The sequence below is a fragment of the Rhamphochromis sp. 'chilingali' genome (genome assembly GCF_963969265.1).
Source record: "Rhamphochromis sp. 'chilingali' genome assembly, chromosome: 12".
NCBI classification, from domain to species: domain Eukaryota; kingdom Metazoa; phylum Chordata; class Actinopteri; order Cichliformes; family Cichlidae; genus Rhamphochromis; species Rhamphochromis sp. 'chilingali'.
This window is the reverse complement of record NC_137939.1, coordinates 28,810,748-28,824,716: the sequence shown is the minus strand read 5'-3', so window position 1 is coordinate 28,824,716 and position 13,969 is coordinate 28,810,748. Positions and strand designations below refer to the sequence as shown.

At 43.7% G+C, this 13,969-nt stretch overlaps 1 protein-coding gene across 6 annotated transcripts in view; it reads left to right on the top strand.

Annotated features, from left to right (window-relative positions):
• Positions 1–13,969, top strand: part of LOC308406649 (mitochondrial carrier homolog 1-like) — a 241,718-nt gene that overhangs the window by 155,953 nt on the left and 71,796 nt on the right. The window lies entirely within an intron of this gene.

The window sequence follows — 13,969 nt, the reverse complement described above, 5'->3', positions numbered from 1 at the left end:
AGGTCAGTAATTTGCACCAGAGGTACACTTCAACTGTGAGAGACAGAATGTGGAAAAAAAAATCCATGAATCCACATGGTAGGATTTGTAAAGAATTTATTCGTAAATTAGGGTGGAAAATAAGTATTTGGTCACCTCAAACAAGGAAAATCTCTGGCTCTCACAGACCTGTAACTGTCATGATCCTGGGTCCTTTTGACCCAGCATTTGTTTTCTCTTCGATTTTGGTTCTGTTCTTCCTCTGTTTAGTGTTTACTCTGTTCTGCCCGTGTGTTCCTGTATCTAGTCCGCGTTTCTTAGTTTGTGTCCCTTCATGTGCAAGTTCCTGTTTTATTGTGAAGGTCTGCATCTTATGTGAGTGTTTTCAGTTGCCTCCCTAGTCTCGTTATGTTAATCACTCCCAGCTGTGTTTTCCACCTGTGTGTAATCTCCCTGTGTTCTCTGAGTGGTTGTATTTTCTGTCTTAGTAATTGCTGGTTCGTCTGTGTTGTTTCCCCTCGGTCTTCCTGCGTCTTCCCGTATGTATTTCCCCGGACCTCCCTGCATCCTCGTTTCTGGTTTGTGTTATTAGTTCTACCCAGTTTAGGTTTTCCTGTTTCATGGTACCCACACCATTGCTGTTTGTATTTTCGGTTGTCAAATAAACACTCACCTGTTTCAGTTCAGTTTCCAGTAGCTCCAGTGCCGCCTGTAGCGCAGGCCCCAGTAGCTCCAGTGCCGCCTGTAGCGCAGGCCCCAGTAGCTCCAGTGCCCCCGCTACCCGTAGCTCTGGCTCCAGTATCACCGGTTTCACTCATTCACTCCATGCAGGGAGAAAGTCTAATTTCACCTCAAGGTGCTTTTCATGGTTCAGCCGCCATTGGCACAGTTTGCCGCTCCAGGGCTTCCCCAGAGGCTAGGTCTCAGTCCCCGGCTGATTCTGGACCCCTGAAGTTTATGCCGCCACCTGAGAACTGCACCATGTCAGCGTTGCCTGGGCAGAGCCAGTGCTCAGTGCATCGCCAGTTGCCTTCGTGTTTGCCAGAGGAATCCATGCCTGCTGGCTTTGTGATGGCTTCTGCTGGAGGGTCCGAGGGACCGCTCCGGCCTTTGTCTCGTGTCTCCGCTGGAGGGTCCGAGGGACCGCTCCGGCCTTTGTCTCCTGTTTCAGCTGGAGGGCCCGAGGAGCCCGTCCAGCCTCCTGCTTCGTCAGCTGGAGGGCCCGAGGAGCCTGTCCAGCCAGCAACAGCTGCAGCCTCATCGCCAGCTGCAGCCTCATCGCCAGCTGCAGCCTCCTCGCCTGCTGCAGCCTCATCATCATCATCGCCTGCTGCAGCCTCATCATCATCATCGCCTGCTGCAGCCTCATCATCATCATCGCCTGCTGCAGCCTCATCATCATCATCGCCTGCTGCAGCATCAGCATCATCATCGCCTGTTGCAGCATCAGCATCATCATCAGCCTCGTCTGGTCCAGCCTCGGAGCCTTCAGCATCATCATCAGCCTCGTCTGGTCCAGCCTCATCAGAGTCTTCAGCCTCGCCTGGTCCAGCTTCATCCGAGTTGTCTTCCTCGCCTGGTCCAGCTTCATCCGAGTCTTCATCCTCGCTTGGTCCAGCCTCTGCAGCCTCGCCTGGTCCGGATCGCCATCGCCTGAGTGGCCGCCGTTGCCTTCCGCACGGCCGGCCCCCCGAACTGTGTCCACGTCGCCGCCGTTGCCTTCCGCACGGCCGGCCCCCCGAACTGTGTCCACGTCGCCGCCGTTGCCGTCCGCACGGTCGGACCCCTGAACTCTTTTGTCTTGGGCTCCTGGTGCTGTCGGCCCCCTGGCCGGCCCCCTGAGCTCTTCTGTTTTGGACCCCTGTGCTGTCGGCCCCCTGGCCGGCCCCGTGAGCTCTTCTGTTTTGGACTCCTGTGCTGTCGGCCCCCTGGCCGGCCCCCTGAACTCTTCTGTTTTGGACTCTGTTTTTTCCTGTGTTGTGGTGTGCTTCGTTTCTTTTGGTTTTGGGCTCGTTTTTTTGTTTTTGTCTTTTGGCCTTCTGGTGCTCCGGTTTTGTTTTGCTTCGGGCCCTCCTTCCTGGGCCCCCGCCGCCCGCCCTGGTCGGGTTGTTTTCTGTTTTTTCTGGCTTTTGTTTCTTGTTGGGCTGTCTGGAGCCAGCCTTTGAGAGGGGGGTACTGTCATGATCCTGGGTCCTTTTGACCCAGCATTTGTGTTTTCTCTTCGATTTTGGTTCTGTTCTTCCTCTGTTTAGTGTTTACTCTGTTCCGCCCGTGTGTTCCTGTATCTAGTCCGCGTTTCTTAGTTTGTGTCCCTTCATGTGCAAGTTCCTGTTTTATTGTGAAGGTCTGCGTCTTATGTGAGTGTTTTCAGTTGCCTCCCTAGTCTCGTTATGTTAATCACTCCCAGCTGTGTTTTCCACCTGTGTGTAATCTCCCTGTGTTCTCTGAGTGTATTTAGGTTGTATTTTCTGTCTTAGTAATTGCTGGTTCGTCTGTGTTGTTTCCCCTCGGTCTCCCTGCGTCTTCCCGTATGTATTTCCCCGGACCTCCCTGCATCCTCGTTTCTGGTTTGTGTTATTAGTTCTACCCAGTTTAGGTTTTCCTGTTTCATGGTACCCACACCATTGCTGTTTGTATTTTCGGTTGTCAAATAAACACTCACCTGCACCAGAGCTGCCGCATTTTGGGTCCTATTTCATATTCCACACGGCTTGCCCCGGCAAACCGTGACAGTAACGTCTTCTGTAAGAAGCTTTTCTGTCCCCCACTCGTTACCTGTATGAATGGCACCTGTTTGAACTCATCATCTGTATAAAAGACACCTGTCCACAGCCTCAAACAATCAGACTCCAAACTCCGCCATGGTCAAGACCAAAGAGCTTTCGAAGGACACCAGGAAAAGTATTGTAGACCTGCACCAGACTGGGAAGAGTGAATCTACAATAGGCAAGCAGCTTGGTGTGAAAAAATCAACTGTGGGAGCAATCATCAGAAAATGGAAGACATACAAGACCACTGATAATCTCCCTCGATCTGGGGCTCCACGCAAGATCTCATCCCGTGGGGTCAAAATGATCATGAGAACGGTGAGCAAAGATCCCAGAACCACACGGGGGGACCTGGTGAATGACCTGCAGAGAGCTGGGACCAAAGTAACAAAGGTCACCATCAGTAACACACTACAACGGCAGGGAATCAAATCCCGCAGTGCCAGACGTGTTCCGCTGCTGAAGCCAGTGCATGTCCAGGCCCGTCTGAAGTTTGCCAGAGAGCACATGGATGATACAGCAGAGGATTGGGAGAATGTCATGTGGTCAGATGAAACCAAAGTAGAGCTTTTTGGTATAAACTCAACTCGTCGTGTTTGGAGGACGAAGAATACCGAGTTGCATCCCAAGAACACCATACCTACTGTGAAGCATGGGGGTGGAAACATCATGCTATGGGGCTGTTTTTCTGCCAAGGGGACAGGACGACTGATCCGTGTTAAGGACAGAATGAATGGGGCCATGTATCGTGAGATTTTGAGCCAAAACCTCCTTCCATCAGTGAGAACTTTGAAGATGAAACGAGGCTGGGTCTTCCAACATGACAATGATCCAAAACACACCGCCCGGGCAACAAAGGAGTGGCTCCGTAAGAAGCATTTGAAAGTCCTGGAGTGGCCTAGCCAGTCTCCAGACCTCAACCCCATAGAAAATCTGTGGCGGGAGTTGAAAGTCCGTGTTGCTCGGCGACAGCCCCAAAACATCACTGCTCTCGAGAAGATCTGCATGGAGGAATGGGCCAAAATACCAGCTACTGTGTGTGCAAACCTGGTAAAGACCTATAGTAAACGTTTGACCTCTGTTATTGCCAACAAAGGTTATGTTACAAAGTATTGAGTTGTATTTTTGTTATTGACCAAATACTTATTTTCCACCCTGATTTACGAATAAATTCTTTACAAATCCTACCATGTGGATTCATGGATTTTTTTTTTTTTTCACATTCTGTCTCTCACAGTTGAAGTGTACCTCTGGTGCAAATTACTGACCTCTGTCATCATTTTAGGTGGGGGAACTTGCACAATCGGTGGCTGACTAAATACTTTTTTGCCCCACTGTACATTTAGCCTGATGTTTAATCACCCAGGAGCAGTTTGCCTTGGGAGACAATGGCTCCTGGGACACGTGATCCCTTCACCACAGTGAGCAGTGATTTATGCTGCAGTAACACTGTTCTGTTAGAGAGCACCAGATCTCTTAATCACTTACTTGGAATTAATGGTGCAAATTTGTCAAAAACTATTCTACACGCTTATTTCACAGTATGGTAAAAGTCAAATTTATATTCAGAAATGTTCAGTCTTTTGCAATTTGAGGCTTTTTTTCTTAGTGTCTGAGGACTTTGTAGGAGACATTTTTATTGAATCTGTCCCAAATTATAGATCCTGATTCATTCTGATGACAAGAAATACCAGTGAAGATTTGACCTTTAACAGCTTTTCAAGTATTCATGTCCCATACAGAACCAAAATGATTTTACAAGCTCTGAACATTACAGGTTTAAATCCATGAATGCACAGCAGTGGACTGTGCTATGGCTTAATAAAAAGGTCAGTTCTGTTCATAATTCTGATTAATAATAATTGAATGAGTTCTGAGTGAGCCTTCTAATGATGCTGCCTAAGGGAAGCATGTATAATGTAAACAGAATTGGTCCTAGCACTGAACCCTGTGGAACACCATAATTAACCTCAGTGTGTGAAGAGGACTCTCCATTTACACGAACAGACTGGAGTCTATTAGATAGATATAGAGCCTGCTCTAATTGCTCTTATAGAATATTATGGTCATAATATTATTCTCACTCACTATGTATTAACAGACCTCTCTGCATTGAATCATATCTGTTATTAACCTCTGTCTCTCTTCCACAGCATGTCTTTTATCCTGTCTTCCTTCTCTCACCTCAACCGGTCGCAGCAGATGGCCGCCCCTCCCTGAGCCTGGTTCTGCCGGAGGTTTCTTCCTGTTAAAGGGGAGTTTTTCCTTGCCACTGTCGCCAAAGTGCTTGCTCATAGGGGTCATATGATTGTTGGGTTTCTCTCTGTATCTATGAAGCGCCTTGAGGCGACTTTTGTTGTGATTTGGCGCTATATAAATAAAATTGAATTGAATCGACAGTATCGAACGCTGCACTGAGGTCTAGCAGGACAAGCACAGAGATGAGTCCACTGTCAGAGGCCATAAGAAGATCATTTGTAACCTTCACTAAAGCTGTTTCTGCCATTCCTCTGCAGATGATCTGTTAGCAGTTTGACAACTACTCTTTCAAGGATGTTTGATGTGAAAGGAAGGTTGGAGATTGGCCTATAATTAGCTAAGACAGCTGGATGTAGTTATATAGGTACCTTAAAGGCCTGTGGTATATACATACTAGTAGGTTGATCATATGTAAAATGAAAGCATTAATCGATGGCAGGATTTCTTTGAGCAGTCTGGTAGGAATGCTACGTTCACACTGCAGGTCTTAATGCTCAATTCCGATTTTTTGATCAAATCCGATTTTTTTGTCTGCTTGTTCACACTATAAATAAAATGTGACAGCAAACGCGCTCTAGTGTGACTCCTCAAAGCGGCCCGCATGCACAAAAGAAGGCATCACACACAACGCGCTCTGTTTAGACCCAGACCAAACAGTATTGTTTGACTGATGGCCCTTAATGTAAATCATCAGATATGTCATCGGATATGGATCCCATAGGGTCAAAAAAGTCGGATGCGACTTTTTCCGATCATATCCGATCATGGTATGACAGTGTAAACAGCACAAATCCGATATTTTCAAATCTGATCTGGGTCACTTTCGTATGTGGTACTGAATCCGATACATATCTGATGTTTTAGAAAGCGAGGCTGTGTGAATGGTCATGTCGCATTAAATCCGTTTTTTACGTCACTGACACAAGACAGACGGCAATTATCAGCGCGGGAGAAGACATCGTGAACGCTTCCTGGCCATCCAGTGTAGATGTCAGTGAAACTGTTTGGAAGACGATGTTGGAGAAACGTAACATTTTATTTGTAGTGTGCACAAGCAGACAAATAAATCAGATTTGATCAAAAAATCGGAATTGATCATTAAGACCTGCAGTGTGAACGTAGCCTAAAAGTAAGTAGTCAGAAAGGAACTTTCACAGGGCAATCTAAAAATAGGCACCCTGCTCACAGTGGTCCTGAGGTACACGGGGACTTTAAATCATTTATGTATTTTTATGAGTGGCAACGTGAAACTTTTACAGCAATCCCTGTAAATATATTTTCCATTCCTAACTGTTGATTGATTATGAAAAAAATCAGCAAATGTCAGAGTTTTTAAAATCTTTTTGATCTAAAGAAAATGTGTCTGACATAAGTTATGTCCTTTCAGCAGCTCCTTCTCTAATGTGATGAGAGAGACTTTGTATCTGATTTTCCTGCCAGTGTGGACATCATAAGATATAAACACAATGTGCTTAATGGGGTGCTTACATGATAATTAGTGGGCCTAATGGCTTCTCTCTTTTTGTGTGGGCTTCGCTTCTCAAAAAAGAAGTATTGATCTGGGTAAATAATATCTTCACACAGAATGTCGTGTTCTCTAATGACAGCATCAAGGTGTCTAAAAGTTGTTTTAATGAGTCATTTTGTGAAAGGACAGAATCCACAAAGTAACTGATGTTTGAGGGTTTTGTTCTCTTGGTCTGAATTGTGTGTCAGTTGTTCTGTTTTTAGGTTTTATCTACCAGAAAAATCTCTTTTTGCACATTGATGACATCTTTTTCTTCTATGTTCTTTATTCTTTTTGTTATGATCTATTTGAAGCTCTTGTGCATGAATAGAATTCCATTTACATTTCTTTTTCTTCATTTTTAATAAAATCCATTCCAAATCATTGCTTACCACTGCATTACCCTAAATAAAAATAAATTAATATATTTGTTTATTTGCGTTACTTTCCATTTTTTTATATTATCATATAAAATATAATGTTATAAAACAGGGCTGTAAAAATAAATGTTCTTGTACATTTCACTATGATAATATATGAGGTCGTCTCCTGAAATGGTTTCCAACAGTCTTGAAGGAGTTCCCAGAGATGCTGAGCACTTGTTGGTCCTTTGCCTTCACTCTGCGCTCCATCTCATCCCAAACCATCCCTGGTTTTAGGTCAGGTGACTGTGGAGGCCAGGCCATCTGGTGCAGCACTACATCACTCTCCTTCAAATAGCCGTGACACTGCCTGGAGGTGTGTTTGGGGTTACTGTCCTGTTGAAAAATCAATGATGGGATGGCATGTTGCTGCAGGATGCTGTGGTAGCCTTGCTGGTTCAGTGTGTCGTTAGTTTTAAATAAATCTCCAATAGTGTCACCAGCAAAGCCCCCTGACACCAAGTTTGACTTAAGTAAATACTAAACCTCCTCTTTATGTAACTGTCCAGTTGAAGCAAGAAAACAATGTGTGTATAAACATGAAAGGAGTTTTATTCTAAAACAAATTTAGAATCACCTGATTTACAGTAACTGTATCAACTTTTTCTGGGCTGATTTTGTCCCCGTCTCTCTTTCCAGGTACATTTCTGTCATGGTGCTGGGTCTTTTTCCGAGTACTTTGAGATTTTGTTCTGGACTTTTTATTTGTTCCTTTGTATTTGAGAAATGTTCACATTCAAGGTCTGATTAGTTGTTCTTGAGTTTAGTATTCTGTAATGCTTCTAAGTTTGTTATTGTTAGTTCCCTTAGTTCTCTGTCTTGTCATCAGCATCTCCTGTGAAGGTCAGTCTTGTCTCCCCGTCCACTCCCCGTGTCTGTCTGGCCTCTCCGTGTCCCGTCTCTGCGGTTGTCTGGTTCCCTGTCTTGTCTCATTAATACGTATTTAGTTCTGGTTCCTGTGTTTATCCCGTGTTGATCCCGTAATAATCTCTCTGTGTTTTGTCCTTTTGTCTCTCCGGTCAGTCATGCCTACCTGTCTGTTTGTCTCCGATACCTGTATCAAGTTCATGTGTCTTAGTCTGGGCCTTGGTGTGTGCACTACTTACAGTTTTATTTTAATACTTCCTCGCCTCGTGTTTAGTTTTGCTTCAACGGTCTTATGAATCTGTCCAGCTGTGCTCCAGGTGTGTCCACTCTGCATCTCACTGTGGTCTGAATCACCTCCTCACTGATGGGACTGTTCCTACCCACCTCAATTATTGGTTTTGCTTTTCCTCCTTAAAAGCGTTAATAAAGCTGTGACTCTGTCATTTAAACTTGAATAAAATGAAATTAACCTGCTTTATAGTTTGAGTTGCAGAGTGAGGGGGCAGTCTGCAGTTGGCTGCTGTTTCTGCCTCTTTCATACTGGACTGACCCACTTCTTATGTGTCGCTGTCTTGTTCTAGGGCAGCACGTGGCACTGACAGGCAACACACACACACACACATTAACTTGCATCAAAGCTGAGATGTGCCTTCTGTTCATCCTAATCTGCTCTATCCAAATCTGTCTGAGTCACTCCTCTGTCTGACTGGAAAGTGGAAATCAAATATACAGTTTTAAACTCATAAAAACAATAATGCCAGTTATTTCCATGTGATTGAAGTGCATTCTTCTAGATTCGATTCAGGGGTTTAAGAAGATAATTATATTAACTTTTTAGAAATTACAGACATTTTTTATTCTTTATTTTTGGCACAGCCTCAAAATTCCAGCTCTGGTGTTGCTGAAGGATTGCGACAGGGACTGAGTTTGGGTTTAAAACTGGTTGTTTGTACTGAATGTTCTCCCTCAGATGCTTCCAGGACATCACAGTAACACTTAGTGACAGTTAATGAGGGAATGATTCAGTATTTCAGTGCTATAGAACAAAGAAAATAAAGAACAGGAAACTTAAGTCATGTGTTGGAAACCGTGCAAATGTGGCTTCACCGTCACTCTTTATTTTTTGAAACGGTCTGATGTAAAAGGAGTAAACTGTCCCACTGCAGACCATGTCGATATTAAAGAGAGGATCTTCGGTCTTAAAAATCCAGGCTTGTGTCAGACTTTACACATAAACTGAAACAAACAAATCCAAGTTTGAAGAATAGTTTTATTGTTGGTTGTTGAAGTATTTAATATTGATATTAATACAGCAAGTTGTATTTTCAATGTAAAGAGATAAACACCGGACATATGACCTCTACCTTGGACTTCTATTGTGTCATTGCTGTCTGCAGTTCCTGCTTTAATGATGCACTGCAAATCCAATTGCAGTTCCCACTTGGAGCCACTGCTACAGCATGTGGCCTGCTTCTCCTCTGACCCAGGTCACTGCTTTATTTGAAACACTTCCTGCCCTCTCTTCTTCCCACCAGCATTTAGACTGCAAGTGTGCACAGGTGTACATAGATCTGACTGATCCTAATCTATAGGGCCTTAATCTCCTGTGAGAATAAGCTGAGGGTGCAAGATGCCGAAGCATGATCCAGGCCGGCCCGCTGCAGGGTGCTCAGTCCAGTCCTTCTCTCTGTGTGTAGAATTAATTATTAATTATTTAATTAATGGAATGATTTACTCTTATTTGATTTCTCATACTAAAACCAAATCCTGTCACCACAAGGATTATCAGGCATGTGGTGCAGAATGAACATTGAACTACTGTAATATGTGCATAATGGATGAACACCGACCAATTTACATCTCACAGATACGTGGGTTTTAAAGTCAAAATGAGAATAAACAAAACAAACACAACAGGCAACACAAATCAACAACAAAATAAGAACCTAATTTCAAGGAAAATATGAAGGAAATTAAATTGCAAACAATGTCCAGCTGTGTGTATATTGATGACAGTAAAGATGTGATTACTGATCAGAGGGTTTCACTTTGTAGTGCAGCACACAACGTTCAGTACACAATGTTCTGGCACATTTAGAGCCATGTGCACACGGCCTGGGAACTGATGAGGTGGAGCAGCAGAGAGCAGTGGCGCCCTCTGTCTGAGTTCAGTAGTCCTGCTGCTGACAGTCAATTCAGTTCAATTCCCTTCAGCTTTATTTATATAGCACCGAATCGCAACAAAAGCTGCCTCAGGGCGCTTTTACACCTGGGCCCTGTTTCAGGAAGCCGGTTTAGAAAACTCAGAGTGAAAAACGATACGCAGGGTTGAGTAACCCCGAACTGTCCAACTCGGAATATTCGGTTTCAGAAAGGCTGATAACAAGTAGTTCAGTCAACGCGGAATTGCTTTAACCCCAAGTGAAGCGCGCGGACGAGGATACATAAAGCCCTGATCAGTGGAGCACAGATTAAGCGAGTCACCATGGAGACGGAGTGAACGAAGGCGCGGTCAATGTATTTTACAGCGCTTGAGGCCGAAATTCTGATGGCAGCATATGCCGATAACATGCAAATTCCGCGGAAAAAAGTAACACAGCCACAGCTGCAAAAGAAAGTGAGCATGCATGGCAAAACATAGCCGACAGAGTCAATGCGTGAGTGTTAATTTAAACATTGATCTAGGGATTTCCACCCATTTAACACGTTATTTTATCATATGTTATTTTATTTGTTATTTTATACATTTTATTTTGTGACGTGATGTGAGCGCAGGTGCAACCCAACAGGCCCCAAACGTTCCTGGCAGCAAGTAAAAATGAAATATAAAAATATAGTCCAAACAGGTAAGGTGTAATTGTATTATGAGCCATAGTGCTTGGTCTGTTTGTCCGATGTAAATCAATTGCAGTTAGAGGCTACATTAATTTCCCCTCTGTAAGCACTTATTGAAATTATCTGAGCACATTACAAGTACATATTTGCTTACTCTGTATGCTCAAATGTGACCCGTTATAGCCAACAGAAAAAAAGCGGAGGCCCGAAAAACAGGTGGGGGTCCTCCACCACCACCACTCACAGAGGCTGAGCAGTTGGCCCTCAGCCAAAACAGTGGGCGCCCTGTGGCTGAAGGCATCTCTGCGGGGACATCCTCTGAGTCAATAACCCCGCAAGACACAAGTGCCTACATAGGGGGTAAATTCAAAATAATACATGATGTGCATACATCCTTTCTTCACAGTCACCTTTGCAGTGCTACTCATTCATTTGATAAACTCTTTACCATAATGGATTATTTTGTAGTGAAGTTATTTTCCTACTGATTTTGCCTTCCTCAGTCTTGGTTGTCTTTGAGAGCATAATGACAATGAAGTGTAAGGTGATTGGTATGTTTGTTAATTGCCATTTGGTCCCTTGTAAGTTATAAGTGACCTGTATAAACCTCATATTCTATCAGTTGATGGTGATGGTGTACTGCATCTGGTGCAGCCTCCTGTTGAGCCAGACCAACATGCAGTTGTGAGTAATACTCCACAGATTATATGAGTTTACAGTAGAACAGCAATGTTGTTTATTTCTTTACTACAGGAAAATAATGAAGAAACATTGACAGCTGTTACAGAGGAGGAAGCAACAGAGACACTTTATGAGGTTTACATCTTTTAATACTTTGTGTACAGGAAACACAGGTGACCAATAAAGCCAGTTGAACAAAAAATCTGTTTATTCTTCTTTCAACATGTTGAGGTGATGGGTCAAAAGAAATGATTGTGACATATGGTGTCTCTGACTGCTCTTCCATCTTGTATGTCCGTGGGAGGGTCAGGATGTTCATGGTTTGGATCACTGCTGATGTTTGGTTCAGAAGGACAGTGTTCTCCTCTAATTGTGGCAATGTTGTGAAGATTCACACATGCCACAATAATGTCACATGCCCTTTCTGGGGTGACCCTGAGTCTTTGCAGGCACTGGAACCGGGCCTTAAGCATTCCGATAGTCATTTCAACTCTGGCTCTTGTCCTGCAATTAGCCAGATTATATCGCTGCTGTGGGCCCGGTTCAGGGTCAGGGTAAGGGGTAAGCAAATAGGGTAAACATGGATACCCCCTATCACCAAGCAAGTAGCCAGTGAACTCTCCTAAGACAGAAGGGTACACTTCAGTTCAAATGTCCCTGAAGCAATTGGTCTTTATATATTTTAAAGTATTTTCAACTCACCATGTCCAAATTTTGTGCTCAGTGTACATTCACGGAATATTTGTGAGTCATGGACAGAGCCTGGCCACTTGGCTTCCACATTTGTGATAATGTTGGCAGCATCACATATGATCTTCACAGTGCAGAGAACACAAATTAGCATCCATTACTATGATGAAATAATTTGTTAGTTTGAAATGCTACAGGGAACTATGTACCTGTACATTAATGCTGTGGAAAGACTTCCTGTTCACATAGTCTCCTTCATTTACTGAAGGAGCAATGATTGGAATGTGAGTATCATCTATACAGCCAATCACGCCTGGGAACCCTGAAAATGAATGTAAAATTTAAGTAGTAGTTCAAGTATCACCACATCATAAATTAAGTTTTGGTCATCCTGATACCTGCAATTTTGTGGCATCCCTCTTTGATGAATCTTGTGGGTCTATGACCGGGGAACACCACAAACGAGTGCAGGAGACGTTTCAGTGCAACTGTAACATTCCTGACTGCCCGACAGACGGTAGCCTTGGAAACGTGCTCAGCTTCACCAATATTATACAGAAAGCTCCCGTTTGCAAAAAACCGAAGTGCAATACAAATAATATGTACAGAACTGAGAGCATGTCCGCGATGTGTCACATGCGTAATATATGGCCTGAGGATGTTATCCAAATAAATTATAGATTGTGCTGAGAAACGGTAACGTTCGCACAGACAATCATCAGTAAATGATAAAATGTCCAAACGCGCTCTGATCACTCTCTCCCGGCGGAGAGCTCTGCGGAGAATTTGGGCTTCACGATCTACTGGCTCTTCAAGGAAGGGGCACGCCATGTCTGACACTTCCTACTGTCAGGTTTCCGACAAAGGGGCGGAGACAGTCAGGGTTAGTTGTAGTAAACCTGCTAGGGGGCAGGTTAGCTTCACGGCGTGTGTCGTCATAGTGACTCACTCAGGCTTCATCTGAACTCGCTTTGTGAAACCGAAAACCCAGAGTTTTCGTTAACTCAGGGTATACTTACTCAGTTTTTCCACTAAACCGGCTTCCTGAAACAGGGCCCTGGTTAAGAACCAGGTGTAAATGTGGGACTAAGTTAGTTTTAACATTAAGACAAACTATGAATTCCTGCCTGTTGGCTATGATATATAAATATATGGGAAGCTATCTCTCTCTCACAAAATTCACGGTTCGGTTCGGTTCGATACTTTGGTGTCACGGTTCGATATTTTTTCGATACAAAAAAATGTTCATGCATTTTTAATTTGTCATTTATTAAAATTATAAATAGATATTTTAACTCAAAAGTACAGTTTTTAAATTTAACCCTAACCCTTGTGCGTGTTTTTTATTTTGACAGCGAATGCGCACCTGCGGACCACTTATGTGCAGCCCTGGTTATTTAGCTCATCATATTGCAGCCACAGAAATTCTTTTGTCCATGAAACCATAAAGCTGCACTTTCTTTTTGCCTCATAGTCTGATTTGTCATAACTTCTCAGTTTTGTGGTAAGCTTTTCTTTGGCTGTCACTTCTTCACCCCGACCTGTCTTATTTGGCTCAGCAGAACTGAAATGCTTTTACACACGCACTCACATAACGCTCAGCGATTCTCTGCGCGATCAACCTCTCACATGTTTAAGCTTGCTGCGGGAGATTTCACTTGTCATGTTTGCATAGTAAGCTAACGATTAATAAGACGATGTCAGAGGAATTGGTGCACAAATTATCATCACTCACAGATCAGTGCTGTCGCTCTCTATACACAGTTCGCACGATTGCAAAGTGAAAGCAAAAAAACAAGCGCAAATTCAAACGCGACTTCAATATGTCACATATTGACAGTGGCTCACCGATGCCAATGACATAATTACCCAGCTACATTTCTGAAAGAATGCAAAAGCATTGACATATATTTTTCCTACAATAGCCCGACGGGCAGGGAAGAGATAGATTTTGGTAGCCC